This window comes from Struthio camelus, chromosome 25 (genome assembly GCF_040807025.1).
Source record: "Struthio camelus isolate bStrCam1 chromosome 25, bStrCam1.hap1, whole genome shotgun sequence".
NCBI classification, from domain to species: domain Eukaryota; kingdom Metazoa; phylum Chordata; class Aves; order Struthioniformes; family Struthionidae; genus Struthio; species Struthio camelus.
The window spans coordinates 3,826,714-3,851,022 of NC_090966.1; the positions used below are offsets into that span (position 1 = coordinate 3,826,714).

General features: G+C 43.3%; 1 protein-coding gene and 2 long non-coding RNA genes across 9 annotated transcripts in view; 2 read left to right on the plus strand and 1 right to left on the minus strand.

Annotated features, from left to right (window-relative positions):
- The first annotated feature begins 1,276 nt into the window (after positions 1 to 1,276).
- LOC104144770 (uncharacterized) lies at positions 1,277 to 18,115 on the plus strand. 3 transcript variants are annotated; one of them, XR_011136253.1, is made up of 9 exons: positions 1,277 to 4,691; positions 5,056 to 5,131; positions 5,879 to 6,007; positions 6,425 to 6,484; positions 7,287 to 7,432; positions 7,890 to 8,017; positions 10,678 to 10,830; positions 15,463 to 15,543; positions 18,012 to 18,115. It is a non-coding gene; the product is annotated as an uncharacterized lncRNA (long non-coding RNA). The 3 variants fall into 3 exon arrangements; XR_011136252.1 differs by having other exon boundaries at positions 5,879 to 6,484; XR_011136251.1 differs by lacking the exon at positions 18,012 to 18,115 and having other exon boundaries at positions 1,277 to 4,443; positions 4,652 to 4,691; positions 5,056 to 7,432.
- LOC138062156 (uncharacterized) lies at positions 17,279 to 23,927 on the minus strand. Its single transcript, XR_011136254.1, has 3 exons — positions 23,811 to 23,927; positions 18,542 to 18,637; positions 17,279 to 18,104 (listed from the first exon to the last, which is right to left on the minus strand). It is a non-coding gene; the product is annotated as an uncharacterized lncRNA (long non-coding RNA).
- Positions 23,820 to 24,309, plus strand: part of TANC2 (tetratricopeptide repeat, ankyrin repeat and coiled-coil containing 2) — a 253,384-nt gene continuing 252,894 nt past the window's right edge. For 4 of the 5 annotated variants that reach the window (XM_068918703.1, XM_068918706.1, XM_068918707.1 and 1 more), the window contains exon 1: positions 23,820 to 23,948. The gene's annotated coding sequence lies outside the window, so the exon portion shown is untranslated. The remainder of the gene's footprint in view (positions 23,949 to 24,309) is intronic. The other variant, XM_068918709.1, reaches the window with a different exon arrangement.

A 24,309-nucleotide genomic window follows, 5' to 3' on the forward strand; every position in this document is an offset into this window, starting at 1 on the left:
CGGAGCATGCAGAGTGCAGAGAAGGCTTAAAGTCAGCTTCCCTTCCACTCCCGTTCCTTCCTCAGATGCAGAAATGGAATAACTGTGAATCTTGCCTAGACCATGGGAGTGAATATTGTTATCCTGAAAGCGTGGTGAGCTGGGTGAGGAAGGAGTATCTCCAGCCCCCAGAACAGCTGATTTTGGCCAATAAACAAGCCATGCGGATGAGCTCTCAAGAAATACCTGCTTAGAATGACTGTGTTTGTAACTTTAGGATATAAAGCAAATTTGAGTAGAAAGGTGTGCACTGATTTAGGAACCCTTTCCCTGTACAAATGCTGTCTTAAGACACCATTAGCAGCAACCCTCCTGGGATTTTGCCAAGTTGTTCTCACGTTGTAAAGTGCCTTCAGATAATTTTTTTGAAGGCTGCTATATAAATAAAACAACTGCCTGATTGATTTAAAGTGAATCTCTTGAATGTTGGCTTCACTTTCTACAAATTGCTTGCATCTAAGTTTGCGAGCTTGAAAAACTAAACCAGATATATCATGGGTGGAACGAGATTAATTTTATTGCAAACAATAGTTCATTAGCGAAGTAGGAGCAGTTTCATGTATTTGCATAGCCTACCCAAATTTTTTCACTGCAGCATCTTTCAGATGTAAAGAAAAATATAATGCTCATCGAATTGCTTATTAGACAGCATGCAATAACTAAGCGTACTTGGTATTGTGCTGTAGGTTAAAATTCGTAGGGAACATCAGGCTGAAATTGGCACTGGGGACCAAAGCCATGATCTATGGCTGATGCTTTGGCCAGGCGCATGGGTTGACCTGAGGAACTGTAGAAGCAGACGGTTGAGTCACTGCATCCTAGATCCAGGATGTCTGTAGTGTGGTGACAAATAGCCTGTCCATGCCCTCTGGGAAGCAGAAGCTTCAGCTTGGTTCAGGAAGCCCCAGGAATTCAAATGTGAGCTGAGCCGTTGCAGCCACCGTTCTGCCTGTGTCCCAGGAGGACTTCTGAAGCTAAAAGCAGGAGTCTGTACCCGTGTCTTGTGCTAAAGAGCCAGCACTTGTAACCAAGAACTGCAGCAGACCGTGCACTGCGTGCGGGGGGGGGGGGGGGTTGTATGAGTATGTGTTGCCTAAATTCACGATGGTAGCAATACATTGGTGGCTGCTTACCTAAGCTTCACCCTGTTTTAAACTGCATAAACGTTTATGTGCTTGCGTTTGTTTTTGTAGAGCTGGTTCCATACATGAATACACCTTTTTTTTTTTTTCTTTTTTTCACCACGAGTATCTTTGTTGGATCCCAGTTTACTCCCTCATACATAAGACCAGCTGGCGGCTGGATGAGACTAGCAGACCTGTTAATGTCAATCCTGAGTCAGTCAGCAGGATCAATGTTTTGAGGCAGTTCTTCCTCCCAAGTGGCTGATCACAGTAGCTGCACAGACATTTCTGCTCCTGGAACTGAATTCCTTTTTCATTATGCAGTAACATCATGTTGCAACACAATTATAGGAGCTATTCCTAATCCTTCCTGCCTTTGCTATTATTTTCAGATCGTTATCTACTTTGGTAATAAATACTTGTCATCATAAAAGACACACAAATGATGACGACGAAATGGTATATTTTCAGCTAATTACAGCACAAACCTGCCCAGCTTTATGTCTGGTTTAGTGCAGTTCTCATTCTCTTCTGCTGAGAACTATTTTAACTATACAAGGTGACCTTCTGATACGAAGCACTGTGCTAAGGCCATCAAACTCGAGTCGTATTGGGCCACAGAAGGAATCTGTCTGTATGTTCAGATATGTCACACTAATCCTGCTAAGTCCTTTGGACTCACTTCAGCACTTTTATAGATCCTTTATGAATTTGAGTATTTTCCTGAAAAAGATTGTATATTTTTGTTTAAGAAATGAAGTGAATGTTATCTTACTGAAAGACACAGCTAGGGAATGGTTAAGTCTTTTAATATCCCTAGGTGGGAATTAGGGAGCAAGAATGGATGCTTTGTAAGGAATTGCTGGTTGTTATTACAGACTTTCGAAAAACAGACATGAAATTAACAGTTGTGTGTCATTTCATTACTGCTTTGGCAGTCTGCTTTCTTTTTTCTTTAAGGCTAAGATGGTTGCTAGGGCTTTGTAGTGAATAACCTTTTTGTGTGCAGCTTAAGGCAGAGTATAATTATTTTATAATTTTCGTTCATGGGCCATTTTAGACGTTTTGAAGAAAAAGAATCTCAGCTTCTGTTAATCCCCCTCATTCTCAGTTGCCCTTCATTGGCATGTCACAGCAACAGACAGGGAAGCTCTGTGTCTGTCCCCAGCATTTGCACTGGGTATTTGCCTGAGGAGCCGGCTACTGCTAGTGAGATGAGTGAGGATTTGACGTTGGTATATGCTAGCACTGACCGACTTTGAAAAGTGAAGTCCCCTGTCAAGGTAGGTGTCTAGTTTAACAGTGTAATTGCTGTGCATAAACGAGGTGATGGACAGCAGCTGCAAGACGTAACAAAATTGCACATTGTGTTAAAGCTGGCACGGAGCAAATTTACCTCTAGGAATCAGAAAATTAACTCTGGCGTGTGGTCCCAGTGAAGTTTTCCTCCCCGTAACATCTTTACCAAAGGGTTTCAGGTTGATTTTTTGGATGTTAACTGAACTCCTTGTCTTTGCTGTGAAAGGGTCTGAGATAGCCGTGTTGTAGCTGTGTACAGCAAGGCACGAGACCATGGGAGGGCAGGGTCTATCCAGCCGAGAGTGGGCACCTGTAGCACAGGCATCTCCATTTGAGCCAGATATCCTGGGATCGCTGCATAGTCGTGGAGAGCTAGCTGGCAGTATTAACGGTATGATTTGCCTCATCTGATTGTGATTGTGTTTGGTCACCTAAATCATGCTGTAAATTCTAGGCTACGTAACCTATCCTTTTGTAGGCTAAAGTGGCAGCCAGGCAGCTTGCTCAGAAGGAGATACAGGGTAGACACCTGAAGTCGGACAAACACCCTCTGACTTGGCTGCAGTTGCACAGGTGAACCTGTAACATGTTCACTGCCAAAACCCAGGTTTGCTGAATGTACAATCCCATTGATACCCGTTAGGTCCCCCAGCCTCACCAGATCTCATATCTGACTGGTGGATTACCCTCCTCTTTCTGTTTTTTAACCCTCTGTAAGAATGCAGTTACACGTCTTCTGTGCGTTTTGCCTTACTGTTTGATGAAGTGATTGCAATCTGATGCTGCAGATATCTTTCTTTTCTTGCAAATTGCTTTGCTATATGGGCAAAGTCTCCAGCGATGTGAATGTTAATGAGCTAAAAAAAAAAAAAAAACAAACTTGGCCTTGATGGGAGCTATTTAGAATTGTAGACTCCCTGTATTTATGGCTTGGAAAACGTTAAAAAGAGAGGAAACATATTCTTGCTTAAGGTGTGCCGCTAACTTGGGCTCCATCACTTCTGTCTGGTTGCCATAGCGACCGTGCAATGGCATGGGAATTCCTTTTATGGCTGATTTCCGAGTCCAACATGGCCGGGAAGGAGCCTGCCGACCGGGTTTCCTAGCAACTTGTTCCTATGCCGTGGTAACTAGGAAATGCAGCCAGCGCTTTTTAATAGCGCTCATCATTTTGATCATATGTTCCACTCTGTCAACTTTTGTCTTTGTGGTATGAAATAATTAGTACGGAGTAAGTCTACAGAAAGATGCCTGTTTTCTTTTGGTTCTTTTCTCCTCCTCTCACTTTATGAACGTTCAATGCAGGAGCATTCATAGGAAGGCAAAGACAACAGTCCATTTATATAAAGAAAAAGAAATCAGAATGTTCTATTCAACATGTGAGGCTGCAGAGTAATAAAAGTGATGCCATCTGCCCAGTGTGGAAAGAGAGGCATCCTGAGCTTCCCAGGTTTGTAGCCGATCAGACGTCAGGTTTCAGGACAAGCCTCCTGAAATGCAGGTGTTGAAATGCATTTTAAATCATTCTTTCAATTCCTGCTCTGATCCTACTTCCTTTTGTGATTTTATCTTCCCCAGACTTCAGAGGTTTTTTGAGAATGACCTGGCCTGTGGAGGGGGATGGGAATTAGTAAGAGTTTAGGAAATCATTACGAAGATGTATGATGAAATTAAAATGCAAAGTTGTATTAATTATTTATATTGTAGTCATGCCCTACCCGAGGTTGCCTGACAGGTCCCCCCCTGCTGATATGCAGCCCTGTGCAAAGGCAGAGTCCGTATAGCCAAGGACAAACAGTCAGTGACCTTCATTCAGAAAAAAGCATCTCCTCAGGAAATTGCTTGTGCGAGGATTAGCTTCAAGCATACAACCCCTCCTATTTAAGCTGATAGGACTCCTGCTATGTTTAAAGTTAACTTTAACAATTTTGTATGAAGGGCTTGTCAAGGCTGGGAGCAACAGATTGTAGCTGGGGTGTGTGTATGTGTCCATGTAGGTGTCTCTTACGAGTCCCCTGAAACGCGTGTTGCAGAGGTGGAGTCTGGTGGAGTTGCCCACCCACAGATCTCGACCTGCAACGTTATGCCCGCGTTCAGAGCAGAGGGATGAGACTGAGCTGAAATCACAGGGAATTGCACTGATTCGCTGGTTTTGAGCAACATTGCAGATTTTTCTCATATCTTCACAGATCTTCTTAGCACTGGCCCTGGAGAGGAAGGAAGAAGGTGGTATGTTATTCCCAGCGGTTGCAACCTACCAGCCTCTTGTTTTTAAGCCGGCTCCTAAACACCCACTAGGAAGTTGATTGCATGCTGTTTACAGCCTCCTTTTATATGAAGTAACATGTTCCTTGTCATTAATTATGCAGACAGTGAGCGCAGAGGATCTTGAAAATCATCAGGGCCTGTGTGTAGGACTTATGTGTAGTAGTCTCTTAGACTAGTCTCCAAGAAGGTAGTTAATCTCCTATTGTGGTAGCTGTTTTTCCCCATCCTCTAAGCAAGGAAAATGAGCAGTGAAAACTTACTTATTTCATGTTACAGGGAAATTGTAACTTCCTGTCTCTACTAACCTTTCTGTAATATATTCCAGAAGACAACTTGGAGAAGCATACAGAGTCTATACTGCAGTTTGGATTGCGAGACGTTATTTGTCAAGGAGGTCAAAGGTAGTCGGTGAAGTGCTGGATTTGACATTGTGTCCATCTTTTCTGGTTTGCTGGCTCTGGCACTAATCAGTGCTCTTTAAGAAAAGCAAAACAAAGCACACCAAAACTGTTTAATTTTTCAAGGGGAAAATTCCTGCTAACCTTTGCTAGAATTGTAGAATTCTTGCATCCTGAATCTTGGGATTGATTTGCGTATGCTCTTCTTGAAATAGATGCAAGTGTTCTTGTTGGTTACGCTGCTTTTATCAGTTTTATTTTTTTGATAGCAGTATGTAAGACTTCATCTTTGCTGGATACGGCAAAATAGATTCCCAGATGATTTAATTTTAGCAGCACTGCACTGTCCTGAACTGGGCAGTACTGATTTGTTATACCAACTGCAAATGTGGCCCTTCATATCTGGTATCAATTTTCTCTTAAAGAACATAATCACACCAGCCCACAGTGATATTTAGTATTACTCAACCGTTGTAAAAATGACAAACTTTACATCAACACTAAATTGACTGTGATTAGTCACATATGTCAGTATTAACAAAAGATGACACTTACAAATGTCCCATGTGCTTTTATTTCACATTTTCTGTTATGTTGTACTGTGCATTTACTCTTCCTCTGGGAATGTTTATTGCCAGGGGAAGTACCACCTATTTAGCAAACAGATAGATTGTGAACAGTGATCTTTGTTGTTTTGAGAGAGTAGATTTCATTGCCTTCAAAATAACTGACCATCATTATTTTAATTAGGTGCATGTATCCCAGCCTTCACTGAAGCAGAAAAGACTCTAAGTCTTTCTACGGAAGCTCTTACGCAGTTTCAATCTCATATGTTGTCAGCTGTAACTGGTTCTTTTAATCTGTTGTAGTAAATGTCAGGTGAGGAACTGACAGTTCGGTAGGTAACCATTTTCCATTTATCCACACTCTGTGTAATACATGAATGGATACTGACTGCCTGCGAATGACCACTGCTGTCAATCCAACTTAAAATCTGTTCTGCTCTGTATTTCTGGAGAGATTCTGCCTGTATAATTTATCTGTAGATTATAAAGGATAGGGTGGCAGTGAATTAAAGTCTACATTAAATTTATTAGCTGTACTTTAAATATTTGATCACAGAGAGGCTAAAGATTCAAGTACCCATGTGATATGCTATGATTACGCTTTACAAATGGCCAAGGTACTTCTGCGGGGTGAGATGAAAAAATTTTCCTTAGGTTTGTGAGAAGATTGTAACTATATATATCTCTCTTGTATTTCAAGCCTAAATATTGTACATTATTTACAATCTAGGAAAGGAATGTGCGACTCCAGATAACAGAGGGACAAAAAAGGATTAAGATCACCTCATTGGTAAACATCCGCGATAGCTGGCGGGAGGCATAAACAGAAGCTGTACAGGGGCCAGGGCAGTGCTACTTGTTTCATAGACAGAGGAGATATGGAGACAGTACAGTACATAAGTTTAAATGTGTACCTGCCTGTATGCCTCTTCCTTCCTATGTGACCTGGAGCAGTACGTACTATAGGATGAGATGGAGCATGTTTAGGCTATTATAACATGGAAGATATGGCTTTGTGGGTTGCTGTTGTGGTGTTTTGAACTGCTCAGCTACCTTCAGCTTTCGTTCACAGACTGACTCTTTTAACGCTTTATTCCCTTTTTTTGCTCTCCTTCCTGTACATGTATGGAGAGACAAAGCAAAAAAAAAGGGATGCGCAAATGCATTCTGTGTAAAACTCGTCATGCCTTTATTTACTGTAGTACTGTCACCATATTTATGAAATGAGCTTAATGCTGCTTCAGGTAGAATGAGGCCTAATAATTGTATATATGCATCAACAAGGGCTATATTCTTTGTCGTTCCTCTGCCTTTTTTCTCACTGAATAGTAAGAACAGGATTTTGAGAAGTATTCCAAACATTTGGTAAACTCAAGACTCCAGGAGTTTGGTTTTTTAAAAATATTTGTTCATGAGTGTCACAGATTTGCCAGGTTATGAGCACTTCTAAAAATCTGTCCCGAGCTTACTGCGTGAATTAGGCCATTGAGTTAAATTCATCTCCCTGTAAGCTAACAGACTACCCAGTATGACTGAGAATGGTGGAATCGATCCTGGTAAGACATACTCATTTGACTAAATTATATTTACAGTCTGTGCTCCCTGTATGTGATGGTCATCCCCCTGTGAGTCATCTGAATGCATTCCAGGATATGTGGGAATCTCTTCGTGGCAGAATGTTGATTTAATGAATTTTGAGCAAGAGAACTGCAACATCAAAAGCAAAGACACACAGGGAGTAAGTGACTGGAAACAAGAGCCCTCCATCTAAAAAACCAGGACAAATATTTCTCTGCTGTTTTGTTAAAGGATTCTTTTTCTTCTCAGACATGAAGAAATCCCTATAAGACAAACATGCTAGCAGCTACTATCCATGTTAGCTCCTGTTTGTGCTCAGCATGTCAAGAAAGGAAAAAAAAAAAAAAAAAAAAAAGACTCACTGTTTTGCAAGGACGCTGCTTCCTCTGCAGATATTTACAGGTTGTTTTTTTTTAGCAAAACTTACAGTTTACAAACTGCCCACTGCATTTCCATTTTTGTTGCAGGTTCTATTGTTACTGCATAATGCAGAAATATCGGAGTGCTACCTTTTGTTTTCATATAATCACCTAGGTTCTGTACATACCGCTCAACTAAGAAGAAAAATACATTGTTATCTACTCTATTGCATAATTATGTTTTCTGATTTTTAACAGGATTTCATAACGTAGATGATAAAATCCATATATCTATATGTTGATAAGGCTTGTATTCTTCAACCCTATTGCTCCGTTGAGACAACTTGTACCTGGAAGATGTGGAAATGTGTTATCAACCCATTAGCGTAAGCAGTCTTCCACTTTTTGTTCTAGAAATATGACTAGATATTGATCTTAAAGAGCTCTAGGATGCTCTTCTTGGAGCAGGAACCTGAAATTTTGTAATGAAATAGTCTAAAAAACTACTTCAGAATCACGCTTTCACTTTAAAAAGTAATGCAGTGAATGTTTAACACCTGGTGAGTACTGAAAGTGTTGCTTTTAAAACTAAAAGTTATTTCATGTGGAAAGTGTTCCAAAGCTTGACAGCGTTTCCCATGCATTTTTACTGTCTTCCAACTGGAAAAATTTGGAAGATACTAGTGGAGTGTGTGTGCATGATTATGTCAAGAGGGAAAACGCACTTTGTACAAAAACCTGGAAAAGATTGCTTCCGAATATGTTTTTCGAGTACAGCTGAAATTAAATGAAATCTTACTTTTCTAACAAGAAAATGTTTCTGTCAAGGTGTTCTGACCTGTTCAGGTTCTCATGCCAATAGTGAGCCATGTAGGAAAGAAAGAGAATTTGGGTTTCCCCAAAATAACAAACCAAAATGTTATAAGGAATGACATATAACCAGGAAAAGCACATTAGATTTGCACAGCCTAGGATTTAAACAATAGGAGTAGGACAGAATTGAGGCTCCCGTTTGATTGCTTATTTGTTTATTTATTTATTTATAATTAATTTATTGTTTGTTTGTTTATCGCTTTTGCGTTGCCTATTGCCTAGGTATTCATGCCAAGGCAAAGTGAGTATAAAACATTACCGAACTTCTGCAGAAGCATTGTAAGTTGGCTGCACGAGGATAAGTAACTGCCTAATGCTTGGGGAGCGATGAGCGGGGCCCATGTGCTCCAGCTGTTATCTTTTCATTATACTTTTAACTTGTTTGCCTGCAGTTGTGTGCTTTACACTGTGCTGTCAAAAGCTCTGGCAGCGGAGCTGTGTTATTTTCAATGGAGCCATGGCAGACATAGCTAAATTACTGGTGTAAAGAACCTTTGGCATTTTTACAGTACTGAATATATTTGTCATGAACACTTAGCAAAAATAGCATCTGGAAGGCCAGTTGGAAGCAAGGAAGGAGGGGGACATTTACGGCATGTGAATAAAATTGTTAGCTGCAAGGCAAAAATCACTGTAGATTGGCAACTCCTACCCTCAACAACTGTCCCAATAGCTCAGCAACGCTCATCTGCTCAGCTCTCTGTTCCAGAAACCATGATTTTTAGTGCTGTTGCTGCTGATGAGGTCAACGTATGGCTCACGGTAATGGAAAGTGAGCTCTTGAATATTCCCCAGAAGGTTTAGCATTTGTTTTCCAAATAGAGAGAAAGGAAAAGGGAATGCTGATAAAATTATCCATTTTTATTATAAACAAACGCAAACAGCTGTGGGAGCTCTCACTGGCTTTGATGGCTACTTGTAGCTTCAAAAGCAGGTTAATTTGCTCCACCCTCATCTATAGGTGTCACTGTGGTGAATTAAACAAACTATAGGAAATGTCAACAGTGACTGAGTAAACAAGCTGTGTTGAAATAGCGTTGGCTGAATAAATACCTAATTTAATGGCATCCACTGGAGAATGAATGGTCTTGCCGATACCGGTTATACTCTAGCCTTGTAAATAAGGAGAGTTTAGGACTATAGTATCAACATCTATCAGAATTATGGATTTTTTACTGTATTGAAAGGGAACGTAAAAGAACTAGTATTGTTGCAGGACAACTAAAACAAGTTTTGGGCAGGCACATGATGAGGGAGGAGTGGGTCGCGTGGTGTCTTCTCTATCAAGTGCCAAAGGCAGAGCCCACGTTGGGAAGACCTGGTGTCTGACCCCAGCCCGTGTACCCTCTACCTCATCTCCAGGAAAACGACCCCTGGGTTTTTTTTGCTCAGTTGTAAATGTATGCTTCAGAACTTACTGTAGAAAAATGTCCCTGATTTTTGAAGCTTACCTGTAGGGAAAGAAGTTATTTTATTTAGTCATTATTAAGCCTATTTAAGTACACCTTCAGAGCGTAGGTTGAAGACAAGGGTCATCCAACCTTTTCCTGTGTGTGTTTTTTCTTGTTCCTGTCTAAGGATGAGGAAAAATCTTGATAAACCCTCAATCTAATATGGCTAGAGCTATATAAGCTGTGAGAAAAGTTAATTTGAACATAATTGCTTTCTTTTCTGTACTGTGATACAAATGCTGTATAAAGCTTAAACTCTTATTTTTAGAACTGACAATACACAGCTATTTTTATTGGCCCACAAAAAAGTAAAAAATAGATGGATGGGAATTGTGCAGATGTATGTGAATAATTCTTGGCAAAACCTGTTATATATTCCTCAAGTGCTAAATCTTAAGACACTTCACTCTTTCTCTCTTTTTCCTTTTCATTCCCAGTTAAACATTTTGCTGCAGTTCATCTTTTCATATATGAGAGATCATTTTCAGATATTGCACTTTGTAAATGGTTTTCTTCATGCTGGACTTATTTATGACGCTCAAGAAGCTTAATTTTTTTTTCCTGTAGTTGAATATTGAATGGATTGCTGGAATTTACAACGTCTGTGTCCTCAGCTGTTTGCTGCTGTTGTGATACTTGCCTATTGGTGGCCTGTGCAGAGCACGTTTGAAGAATGTTTTCTTCTTTGACTTGCTCAGATATTTTTCTGTTCATATACACAGGTTTCACAGATGAAACTTGCAGCATGTTGCAAAGGCAGCCAAGAAGGAACTTTAATGGCTCTCCTGGAAATTTTTCAAAAGCCGCTCCCATTGACTGCATTGGACATTATATAAGGTCCTAAAAGCCAAAAGCAATTTCCAGGGAGGCATAAGGTAAGGGACGATAATTTGAATACTTTAGGCCTATATTAAGAAAATTTTTGGAAGCTGACATTAAAACGTCTAAGTTTTATCTTTTTGGCATACATGAAATTTATTTAAATCTTAAACTTTCTGGGTGTCCTTTTCTGTGTTAGCTTGGGCCCCAACACATACTGTGTCTTGCTGTCTGACTTTCCACAAATTCCTGTACCCCAGCCATTAGTTTAGATAATTACAATTTGGAGAAGAGGGGCCTTCTGCCTTAGCCCTGAAAGATCAACGATTAAAAAAATATTTCAAACTCCAGCAAAACTGGCCCTGGGCTTCTTTTGGTGATCCTCTCTCCCCTAAATCCAGCTGGGGCTCGCTGCACCTCTCGCCAGGGTCTCATTGCCCTCCCCTACCAAAGAAGAAGGTCTGACTGTCCCGACAGATGACTTTGGTTCCCATCAAAGTCATTTAGATTCTGAGTGTCTTTATTTATTTATTTATTTTACCCAATTATTTTCATTTTTTTCCCAGTGCCTTGCTTTCTTGCCCCATTCTAATTCATCCATCATCACTCAAATCATCTCACCATGCTACAAGGATAATCTCTTTACATTTAGTTATTCCCCATGTGTAAGGGACAGCACAAAGCAGAGATAATGCTCCACCAGGGCATATTGAAATCACAGCTTATTGTCTGTGGGAGTACTCTAGTCCCTGCTCAGATCTGAATTCTTGAGCGCTATTTCAGACTTCTCCAGTTCAGGAGCACCTGAGCTTTAAGCTCCGGAATGCTTTGATCATTTTCTTTGTTTGTTGTTGTTTTGTTTTTCTTTGTTTGTTTCCTTGATTTTTTTTTTCTCTCAAGTTAGTATTCCTCATCACTGATTTAACTTTAATCTTCTGCACCCAGTCTTTTTTGAGACACAAATCCTAAAGCTGTTGTTCCAAACTACAAGGTTACTTTTGCCTCTCAGGTCAGACTCTTTTGCAAGTTTATTAACAGTACAACCTCAGGAACATTTATAGAGTCAATCATTAACTCAGTATTAGAATATGAGCCACCTCACCTGGAAATTATTGTCTGAGGGAAGGCGGCTTAAGAGACTGAAAAGCAGAGACGTACTTCAAGTATTGCCCGAAGAACAGCATTAGTGTTACAGTGGAGTTATGCTCTCAGATCTCTGGATGTAAGGACTCAACATGACCCATCCAAGGTGACCTTTGTCACCAGCCAGTCCAGTACAACCACAGCTTGCTGCTCTGGAGTTAGCATGAATCCTCAGTGCGGACAGCTAGTGTTTCCTGAACAAGGGTAGTTTAGAAATGGCTTGTTTCTGTTTGACCTTGCCTCGGTCTTGTCTTTCCCCCTGTTCCAGACTCTGCCTTTGGCCTGACCTCATTCTTGTGTTGTTCTCTGTTTTGGTACAGTCACTGTTCCCTATGCGTCCTAATCATAGGTGCTTGTATTAACAAATCAAACAAGTCCCTGTCTTTGATACCAGCTGCCTGGTTGCTGTTTTTCGTTCAGCAAAAGAGTGCGAATGATTTCCATCTCCTATACAAGGGAGCATAATCCAGGGTGTGGGGAAAGTGAATCTACAGGAAAAACAGGCTGTTTTCTTACTCTCTTTCTCCTGATTCTGACTCCAACATACTAGTCAGGGGTGTTTCTTGTCAGTTGGAGCTCCAGATGAAGAAACAGCATTTATTTTCTCTTTACGCTCAGGCTAGCTAAGGGAAGCCTCTTTATTCTGCAAGCGGCAGAGGAAAGATTTTTATTTTTTCATTTTGCATACAAGGCCTTGGAGGAACAGGAATTGTTCCCTTGGATTATTTTCATCTCTGTCGTGCTCAAAACTCACCTTTATCGTGTCTCATTCTCTGCCTGACTTTGTTGCCTCTATGCTGTATCCTGATGCCTCTTCATGTCCCTTACTATGACTCTATATGCGTTCCGGTCCTATTCAAAACTACTTCCTAAATTTGAGAGGCCAGAACGCTGTTGGCCGAGTGTTTTTACACCTCTGGAAGAAGTGTCCTAGTTTCATTTGGGCTTCAAACTTGAAGCAATCACTTGGTAACGCTTACAGACCTGTAGAGTGTACGTGTGCTAGCCCATCCTTAGAGATCTCTCTACCTTCCTGGTCTTCCACCCACACTCTCAAGACTTGATTTTTTTTCAGAGCTGATAAGTACTGCATACTGTATTGACATTAGCTGGAGAACTAAATACTGAGCACTTCTGTGAAAATGTTGGCCTCTTTTGTGCGACTGTTTGTTGTTGCTATGCTTGGGGCTGTACTGCCTCTGCTAGCTAATTCTTTCTTCCTTAAAAGGTACTGATTTAAATCAGTCTCCCTCAGTTTGCTTGTAAAAACTTTCATAAAAAGGAAGAATTATTCAACAATACACATTTAAAAAAGAAAGAAATGAACAGAAGCCAGTAGTTAACTGATGTTTCTTGTGAGGGGTTGTTGTTGAGTGTGATATTTACACCAAAAGAGGTAGAAAAAGTATTATGACCTACTGCCGTAGCCCTACAGTGACCGAGGATAGGAACATTTCCAAATTGGAGGGGATACAAGCAGCATCTCCAGTTATCGAGCCTCCTTTAGGGAAGCAGTTTGCAGTATGTTCTTTCAGAGGAGAGGAGAGGAGAAAACCTGGCTAGCATTAATTCACTATGTCTAAACACTGCAACCAGTCTCTTTCCTTTTAGCTTATGCCGTATTAAGGGCATTATATAAAGGGTATTGCTTTACCATATTGTCATGAGTTTAGACTGTCCTATTGCACCACAGAGATTAGGGCAATTATTAGGAAGCTCCTAGGAGACCAGCAGCTTCTCCTGCCTCAGGTCCAGCTGGTGTCCCCACAGCTTTAGCTGCAATGAGAGCCATTTAATACAGTGTTGTAATTGTTTATGATGTTTTGGGTGGGTTTTTTTGTCTTTTTTTTTTTTCCTTCATACTGCTATCCTGGCCCTGCTAGACCTCCTGCTTTCCAAGGCCTTCAGAACATCCAGTGTAGCCACACTTATTATAGGTAAAGGGATTGTCCTTGATCACTGCAGTGTGTTGGAACTATGCTTTTTTACATACTGGGAAATGGCTTGCATCATCAGCATACAGAATGCTTGTGAATCACTTGTTTTCTGTAACATCAGTAAAGCACTGGTGTTCCTCACAACACACGAGTGCTTGTTAATGCTTAACAGTTTCCCAAAGTCCTTATTTTATTCAACAAATGTAGTTTCCTCATGCTTTATAACTCACTCTGATTTGAGCAGTGATTTTTTTTTTAACTGATTTTAATTTGTGGTCTCCCCCAAAATCTTCCAGCGATGGTGCTCATCGCTTGAGAAACGCCGTGACCTCCATGGTCACAAGGACTACAGTGAATGATCACAGACTGAAAACCACGATCGGGGTTGCATTGCCAGGAGTTACTAACCCATTGGCCCTTTCCCCATTAACTGTCATTATGTAACCTCTAACAGTTTTTGCCACCTCCCTGTTTAGAGTTATCTAATTACATATTTAAAAGACTTTGGGGAGCTGTATATATCAGTACACATATACCTAAATATTTCAACAAAAGCGTCCTGCGGAGGTTAGAGCATTGATAACAGCACCAAATACCCGAAGCTGACCAAACGTTTTCTGTACTTTTCTTGCCGTGCTTTGCTTGATTAATCAGGACAATTCTCCGTTAGGCATAAAATGAAAGTAAATGATTAGAATAAAGATGTGCTGAGCTGTTTGACAAGACTTGAGTACTGGGTACAGAATCTGTGGGTGTTTGGCACAGCCCCAGCACTGCAGATATTTTAGCACTTGCTTATTTTTGATTCTGTTCAAATATGACTTTTACCTTAAAAAATTAACTGTAAAGTATCTGATGTTACACAAAAGGTACTCACATTGAAAAAAGAAAAAGAAAAAAAATAAAAAAGCAAGACAGAGCTATAGGCATGAGTTGTAGGGCTCAAAAGTGGTGTTCTGAATTACCTGGGCTTCAGCCCATTATGGAGCGCTCGGGTGTAATTGGTTGATACAAAATGGTTTGTTCTATCAAATCACCCTCTTTCAGAGAAGAAACCCATAGGAAGAAAGCCACACAGCCATGCATTCATGGCTGTGTTAACTTATAATTCTTTGTAGATTTCAAAAGCAACTAGGTTGGGACTCTGAGGAAAGCAAAAATGTTCCCAGAGGGATTTATGCATGGGAATCTTCCCTAGGGACAAGCAACAGAGAGCCTCTAGTATACTTCCAAATGTCTCCCAGTCCAATGCTGAGCCCCCAGATTCGATGAAGCCTCTTCTCAGGATCCCGCAAAAGGAGGTGGCAAGGTAGAAACTGCATTCTTCATTTTTGCATCCCAAGGGCTGCATTTACTTTAGGTGTTTCAGTGTTTCACTCACCAATTCTACTTCTGGCTAAAATAGCAGTGAAAGGCACTGAAAGCTATGGCAAAGAGCCCTCCTCATCCTGCCCATCCCAGGACATGTTTTAATGCAGACAGTTTGGAGATATCCCCGGGATCCTTATGCCAGGAGCATGCACACAGTGAGTCCAGTGGTAGCAGATGCAATTTGTAGCTCTCCAGAGTTGTCCAGTTGTATGTCTGTTATCAAACTTTGTTTCTCAGTTGCAGGCCTAGGCTGCAGGCATCGCGTTTGAACCAGGAGGAAGAAATAACTATTTCATGCATCGGTGCAAAGAACAATAGGTGAGAGAGAGTCAAGAGTGGGGATAATAACTGCTAGCCAACAGCTGGGATCCACTGAAGTAAGGAAACAGTTAAAAAGAAATTGCAGCCTCAGAGCATAATTTTTAACTTTGGAAATTCAGCTCAAGTATGTCTATAGTGTCATTTGTCCTGAACGCTTAAATTCCTGTGCCACGTCATAGAGCGGTAGTAACTCTAGCAAAGGGATCTAACACTGAACTGCGGGCATCTCTAGGGTGAAAAACAACAAACGTTTCACAGTGCACAACAGCAGTTCCCAAAAGTGTAAGAATTTGCAATAGAATAACAGAGCAGTTGATATGTTGGGAAGGAGGTACAAACAAAACACCGCATAACAAGCCAAACTGCATTTCTGTCACGTTCTTGCCTTGAAGATACATGATTTTGAAAAAATCGCCATGAAGTCTTTATTAATAGGAAGCACTCAGGCCTTTTTTTTCCTGGCTTTGTACTTCCATAAAAGAATGACAGCACAAGTCCCATAGGAACATACTGCCGAAAAGAGGGCCAACATACAAGTTTTGCAGATCTCTAGACCTATCACCTTGTGATGGAAAGCGGTCAAATGAAAAGGTAATAACGGTTATAGTAGGCACTGAATAGGAACAATATTAATGATGAACATTTTCATGAAAGGAAAGACCCACACCCCCTTTCATAATAACAAAATTTTTTAAGTGTAGCCCACATGCATTTCAGAGGCAGCTTCTTTGCTGATTTTTGCAAGCCAAAACGTTCTGTCAGTACACACCTACTTAACAATACCCGTTAGGTTAATTAAGAGAAGGTTACGTTTTAGTTCATATATCTTTTTAAAAAGTGGAATAAACAACAATCTTTATTCCTTTGGGAGAAAAAAAAAAGTGCAAATCCTGCCAACTGGTTTGTAATATGAAAGTGCTTTACATGGTGTATTTTCACAGCTGTCTTATCAGTTTCCTAAAATGAATCAGGGTGGAGCAAACAGTTTAGGAATGTCATGGAAAAAAGGATTCGGAGCTTTGCTGTGGCTTCATGATAATGACACCCCCTTGGATAGCGTATCAGTCAGAAGATTCTCCTGGAGATACAAATAATGCTTTTAAAATATTCTCACACAAAATTCAGTGGCTATCGCAACTAAACTCTGGATGGAAGCGTTCTTCTGGTTGTATGGACCAACTCTTCCCTTCTTAACAGTGGTTTGACTCAGAGCAATTTTCAGACATGAGGCACCGCCAGATCTCCTGCTCTGACATTCAGTTTTGCAAAATGTGGCAGTTTCTTCCGTTATAATTCATCTCACTGGGAGCTGAGGGATCTCAGAACTTTGTGGATCTGGGTGTTTGATAAACCTTAGTTCAGTTCGTCAACTCCAATTAACCAACCGCTAAAGGTCAGGCCTTTTACCCACTGAAGGCAATGGCAGAACCCCCACTGATTTCAGTGAATTGAGTATCGTATACTAAAAAATACAAATACAGGCAAGCGAGCCTTTCAGTACTGTTATGCCCAGAGTGAGTTACTGTGCTGTTTCCCTGCTATCAGTGTCGCTGTTCAGTTAACAAAATACCTATTCACGCCGCTGCTCTCATACAGCACTTTGGGTTTTGATGTAGGCAAGCAGTTAAAAATCCCTGTATTTATTATAGGAGTTGAACGGGGTCTGATGGAAAAGAATCTGACATGGTCTTTTAACACTATTGCGGGTTAAAGGAATATATGGGACTACTCTAGCAGTTACACTAAATACCATATATTCCATCATCACAAAGACTTACACGGTATTTGGCAGAAACAAATGGAGCGACACAAAACTTTTTCCTTTCATAACAATGGCTTCGACCAAAACTGTACCCTTTAAAATACAGCATATTACGTCAGCTTACCAAACTTCTGAACAGGATGCGTGAAGTTGCCTTACTTAACTTGCTGGCTTGCAAAATGCTTGTCGCTGCTTTAGCATGGGTATTTTCCCTAAGATTTCACAAGTCTGTTTAATTGTGAAGGTGAGCAATGTTATCTTCCTAACAGATACCGAAGTGTCAGCTGCCAACAGTTTCAGTGGCCCACGAAAACATACTCAACGGAAGATAGATAATTTACGTCAGCCTTACAGTGTTCTGAGTTGAACGTTTTAATGAAAAGGTTCACGATCCTCTGGGAGAAATATTTGGGGTTAATATGTCTCCATTTATTTGAAAATTTTAAGACCAGCTGACCTAGGAAATAAGAATTTGCAGCAGGCCTTGTGCTTTTTTTCACCCTGTGTGCAAAATGCTACTGTTCTGATTCAAAAGTTACATCTATTTTCATAGGCCCACTTACACATTTCACTAGGAACCTCTGTGAGGTAAGGTTTTGAGTATGTGACCCCTGTACCAACAGACTTTGTACAAAGTCTGCTGAAGTAGCACAGGATACAAAAATAATAATAATAATAAAAAAAAAAACTGTACTTTTTCCAGCTATACCGGTTCTACCAATGAATCTTGACCGACCAGTGTCTTTAGACCATCGCAGCAAATTACCACTCCAGCGTTCAGTATTCTTCCAGAATGCTACAATAGAAACGACAAAGGATAAGTTGCGGGAGACTTTAATTAATGGACGCATACAAACAGAAAATGTAGTGTTCAGATAGACTCAGTATATCTTTATCTTTGTTCAGGACTATATACATCACGTGTAATCCAAAACAGTTGCAGTAGCCGCTGAACACATCCTATAAATAGCTTTGCCAAAGCTGTAGAAAATTGTGTAAAGCTTCTCCTACCCTAAATGAACATCTGCCTGATTGCCATTTGCAGTCATTAGAAATGATCTTCTGAACTCTTAAAAACTGAGCTAAGTTGGTCCTGGCATCATTGAATGGGGAAATACCAAAAATCTGGTATTCTAGTTTTGTCTAGCGTGTGTACAAATTCTCTAACATTGACAAAGCAGAAGGTACAATTACGATTTTTTTAAAATTCTTTTTACCACTGAGTGCTGTTACCTCTCTGATAGGTGTACCCTGGTGTGCCAGAGGAGCATTTTTTCAGGCAAGATGTCATCTTGATCACATGTAATCATTAAAGATCCCATAGTGCCTCTGAGGAAGAAAATATAGAGATTGGTATTGTTGCCAAATTAAGAGCTGCATAAATAACTTCCTCTCTTTCAAAATTCCAATTACAGTTTGACGTACAGTATTCGTCTCTTAATAATGAACGTTTTCTGTTAAACAGATAAAAAATTCTGCACTGAGGCATGCGCATTTTGTCGGTAGATTAAGGAATCTCACTTCTCTTCTCTACTTCATCTACCTTTTTTTGGAAAAGAAAAACTGAGAAAGCATCAGGCAGTGCTTGAAAAGTTTTGGGGTAGGGAGGAAACACTGGCTAGCCAGGGGACAGAATTATGCTACTTGAAAGCACTCTTTGTTTGTCAGCTGCTACCAAAACAACGCTGCATAACACATTATATAACACCCTTCATTTCACCATGTCACTTGTTGCGCTATTATTCTCCCTGAAAATTTCTTGAGGACAACAGGCAAGGCCTTCGCTGTGAAGGATCTCTTATCATAGAATTAAATCCTTCTGGAGGTCTGTCAGAATTGGAGATTACTGACCTTGAGCACACAGTGCAAGGCTCATCTCTTGGCCAAACACCTTTTAACTTTATCTAAGACTGGCTTTTTCTCATCTTCTTCATCTGCTCCGTGAGGGAAATGGGAATGGCTATGATTTGCTTCCTGTTACAGGCAGGACTGTGTGATGTAGGTTTCGTATGCTGTGGCATATGTCACCAGCTCCTGTTTCTGCCTAGCCTTTAACATTTTTTTTCTTGCTGTTCAAATTAATTTTTGGTTTTGGTTATACATATTTCTGAGGAGACTGAGCTCTGCAAGCAGAAGAAGTTTCTATTGGTTTCTATTACTGAAAGAAAGTTGTGCCCTAGAAACTGGATATTAATTCAGAGATTCACAGGATGCTGTTCCTTTCATGTTGTCTGGTCATTTCACCCCAGAACAGCTGTATACAGGAAAATACAGCTATTTTTACTCATCCTGTATTTGTTACTCTCTTCTCTGAAAAGCTTGTTAGGAAGCCCTAATTTCAGTCTTTCATCAGATGAAGGGTAATGCTGGTTTTAAAATGCAACACTGGTGATAGAAGAAGAGTCTTAAAGTATATATTTAAATTTAGACAAAAGAAAGTCAGTCATCCACAGCTCATGGTGCCCTTGCCAAAAATTGCAAAGATGAAAATTAAACAGCCAGCAAAACAGACATCTCCCTTTCCTTCTGCAAAAAACAAACCTATTTGAAAACTCCCCAGGCTGCACAAATAGATATGCCTTTCATTAGTTACTGAAGGGATGGCAGAACCTGAGTTCTTTTCGACTGCTGAACTGTGAAGGAATTGAGTATCTTACATGTACAAGATTACGCTAAAATATTTTCTCTATAGGCATGTATTTCTTAGATAATATTGTAAACAATATTTATTTTTATATGGTCACACTTAATAGAAACCATCTAGGAGAGGATCTGACGATATATATGATGTAAAAGACAGACTGTTTTTTTACCTTCCCGTAGGGATTCTGGCTATTTGAGAGACAACATCTTGTTTATTACAGCCAAGTTTTTTCTTTGCTGTTGTGCAAACTTCATGTCAGTTTGCAGTAAAAACACGCAAAACATAAATAGTTGATTGAGGTTTTATGTGGTTTTTTTTTTGGCTCCCTGGTTCACCAGAAAGGTGTTTGAAAGAGTGGTTATAAGGGTAAGTGGCTAGATGTAAAAGGGATGGATGTGTTCAAAATGGAAATCAGACTGGATTTTTGGTACCAGAGTCCAGAACGGTGGTTCTGAAAACTCCTCCCTCATCTCCTGGCTAATCCTTTAAGTCTTTAAAAGCTATAGGTCCTTCATGTTAATGTGTTTCAAATATCCACAGTTGTGCTTCTGCGTAAGCACAGAACTACTCAGTGTTATAGGTCTGGGCAGTTTGCTCTTTTGTTTATACCTAAACATGAACAGTTGGGATCCAGGAACGAAGCGCTCCTGTAAGTCCCAGAAGGCACTTCAGAGCAAACTTTGTATGTACCAACTGGATCTGTCTCCTTTCAAAATGCAGGGCAGGCTGTCATGAGGGAAGACACAAGGATGCTTTCTTTTCAGTCCCTTCCTTTGCCTCAGAGACTTCAAACCGCTGTTGAACTTGAAGCAGTTCCTTGCTTGTTTGGGTTCTCGCTCGGAAGGCACCCAGCTTACATTAATATACTGTATTCAGAGCCTATGTATGTAGCCTAAATGCTTAGAAATCACATATGCAGCAGGAAGTCCTAAAGCCACAAATGTTGGAGGCTGCCCTAACACTTTGAGGAAACGTTCCTCGTGCCTGCCTCGTTCTTACACCCCTCCTGGAGCATCCACTTTTGGCCACTGTCAAATAGGATAGTGTGGAAAATGGGAAATGGACCCTGCACTACTGTTCTGATATTCTTATAGGTGACTAACACGTTGTGGATTGGACATCAGTGATTAGATATTTAGATTATGTGGCTCCTTTATTTTTTTTGGAGCTGCTCTTTTGCTGGTACCTCACTCTTTGTCTTCTCAGCTCTATACTGGAAGCATCAGAGCCTCCCTCTCTTTCACGAACCTGGGTCTTGAAACCTGTCTGTTCGCTTAGTAATGATATGGGTACATATGTAAAGCGGTTGACATCAGTTCTGAGAATATTTTCTTGTAGGTGGAACTATTATTCCTCCTTGGTATTGTAATTGTGCGCAGAGTCAGTGATTTGCTATGCTAATAAGTTGCTGAAGGAAAAATGGGAGTTGTTCTGGCTATGTATTCCCCTCTAATATATGTGGCTTAAAACGACTAAAGGGCAACAGAAGATAAGCAATTACAGAAAGCACTTTCACTGGAAGTAATAAAAGAGTCAGTAGGCTATGGATTTAGCCGAAAATATTTCTGGAAGATTTCCTTACTGTTTTTTTAAAAAGTGTTTATTGCACTGTTTTAGATGATGCCATATCTGAAAGGACGAAGTCCAAGTCCAAGGACTGGGGTGAAAGAGGAGATACATTCACCCACTGTGATCCAAGCTTAATTCTAGAAATGTGGTAGCTGCGCATCTGCTCTGCTAACAAATGCACATAAAAACCAAAACAAAGATACCTCCACTTTCATTCACATTTTCTAGGTAGGATTCTTTCTATTGTAATTAAATTTATTTTTTGTACAAGCTATTTTCTTGACTCACAGCTGAAGATTACCTTGTTGGTTAATGTATTTGGTCATTAATTTGGCACTGTGGGCAGATGTGATGTAAAGCTCTTAACCTTTCTGGGGTTAGATGGAGGCAAGTATCCTGCACCCAGAGGTTTAACAAGGCATCCCTAGGGTGTGTAGATAACTTGTAATTAATTTAATTAAAGGGAGCACTTTGTACTGGGACTAAAAAGATTCTTTTGTTGAGTAAGACCTTAATATTAGTTTTCTTCAAAGGGAAACATCCAGATAAAACCAAAATCCTGTTTACCATGTACTTTTTGGTGTCAGCAGTAACTTTGATTTTTAAAGTCTCGACGATGAAACCCAATGTCTGACGCTCCTATATAGATTTCATTCACTGTGGACCATAAAGCAGGGCTGATAACACCGATCAGATGTTAGCGCTAGCTGCATCGCGTATTTCTTAAGCTATTCAGGCAACCTAAATAAATGTTTGTATTAGCTGTACAGAACCAATCGAGCTCCTCCCTTCCTGCGTGTTGCATTTGATCTCTTGGAGGGGAAGATGAGTGAAACGTGTTGGTTTCCAGGTATTTTTCTGAGAAATCGCCCGTTTTCGCAGCAGGCGGATGTACCTACGTGGATGGGCGACACCCGAGGCAGCTCGGAGGCGGGCTGCACCCGGGCACTGGGGCCAGTCGCGGGGATCGGGATCCCGCCGCCTAATAACGGGCCAGAGCCAAAAAATCCCTTCGCTCAGCCCCGCTCCCTTCCGAGCGGTACCTGCAGGGACAGGTTCCCGCAGTAAAACGCAGTTTTAACGCCTCAGCCCTCGTGGCGGCGCTGACAGATGTAACAGCCGCTTGAGGGCTGCTCCCCGCGGGGAGCGCCACCCGCCCGGAGCAGCCCGGCCCACGGAGCCGGCCGCAGGCGGGTCCCTCCCTTTCGGCAGCCCCCTTCCCACAGCATGAGTCGCCCCGCAGCCGCCCGAGCCGAGCGCTGCCCGCCCGCAGCGAGGACGCCCCGCGCGCGGCAACGGCGCCGCCTCAGCGGTTCCCGCCGCCTCAGCGCGGGAGGGGGGAGGGCGCCGCCCCAGCCGTTCCCTCACGGAGGGGCCCGCGCCGCGCCGCCACAGCGGCCCCCCCCCCGGCCCCGCGCAGGGGGGCGCCCGCCGCGCCGCCACAACGTCTGCCCCCTCACAGGAGAGGAGCCCGGAGCCGCCCCCCGCGAAACTTTCTCCCGCTCGCCAGGCGCGGGCGCTGCCCCGGCCATGCCGGAGCCTCCCAGTGCCCTCCCCCCCCGCTCCCGAAGGGGTTTATCACACGCGGCGATCGCGGATGTGCTTAACGAGCATCCCGCCACTCCCCCCCCCCCCCGCAGCGGCCGCGCCAGGTACGCGCGGCCGCCCCCTCCCCCCTCCCAGCACTCGAGGAAGGGCCGATTTGCATAGCCCCGCCCCCTTCCGCAGGAGCCTTCACCCCCGGCGCAGGTTGCGCCGGGATATTTACATAGCCCCGCCCCCACCGCATGCATAATTAAACAGCGCCTCCTCGCCGCGGGGCGGCTCACCTCCGAGCACATCACACGCACGGGGGGAGGGAGCCGGCCCGGGGGCGTGCGCGCCCGCCCGCCCGCCCGCCCGCTGCGTCCCTTCCCCCTCCTGCCTTCGCCCGGCCTGGTCGCCCGCCCGGGGGGCGAGCGCCGCACGCCCTTCCCTTCCCCCTCCCCCTCCCCGCGGCCCGGCGCGCGCGTGACCGCGAGGCGGCGGCGCGCGCGCGCGCGAGGCAGAGGCGCGGGGGGCCGCCGCTCCCCGCGGGAGGCCGCGGCGCGCGCCCGCTCGCGCGCCGGAGCGGGGCGGGAGGGGGGCGCTGTGGTAACTCGGCGGCGAGGGAGACGCGCGACTGCAGCCGCCGCCGCTGCTGCTGTGCCGCCGCCGCCGCCGCGCGCGGAGCGAGAGCCGCCGAGGAGGGGCGAGCCCGGCCGCCCCCACCCCCCTGCGCGTCCCCTCCCCTGCAGGCGCGCGCCTCACCCGGCTCCCGGCGCCGCGGCGATGTGGTGAGAGGGAGGCGCCCCGCGCTCGTCAGCCCCGGCCGCGGGCGGTGAGCGTGTGCGGGGCGCGGGCCGCCCGGGAGCCCCGCGCGCCCCAGCCGCGGCGCCGTCGCGCCAGGTAAGAGCTAACGGCCGCGGGGAGCCCCCCCCCCCCCCCCCCGCGGTTCGGCGACAGATGTCGGGGCGAGGCGGGAGCCGGGGCGGCGGCGGCGTTGGCGGCGACATGTCGAGAGCGAGCAGGGGCGGGGGCGGCTGATAGCGGTGCCTGGCTGGCGAGCGCGGCGAGACACCCCCAGCCCCCCCCCCAGCTCCCCCCCCGCGCGGGGCGCGCGCGCGCGGTGGGGGAGGGGGCGGGCAGCGCCCCTCGGCGGCGCGGGGCGGCGGCAGGGAGCGGCGGGAGACGCCGCCGCGGAGCCGTATCGCCTGTGGAGAGGGGGAAGAAAATGGTTTTCGTGGCGTTTTGACAGAGAGTGGAGCGA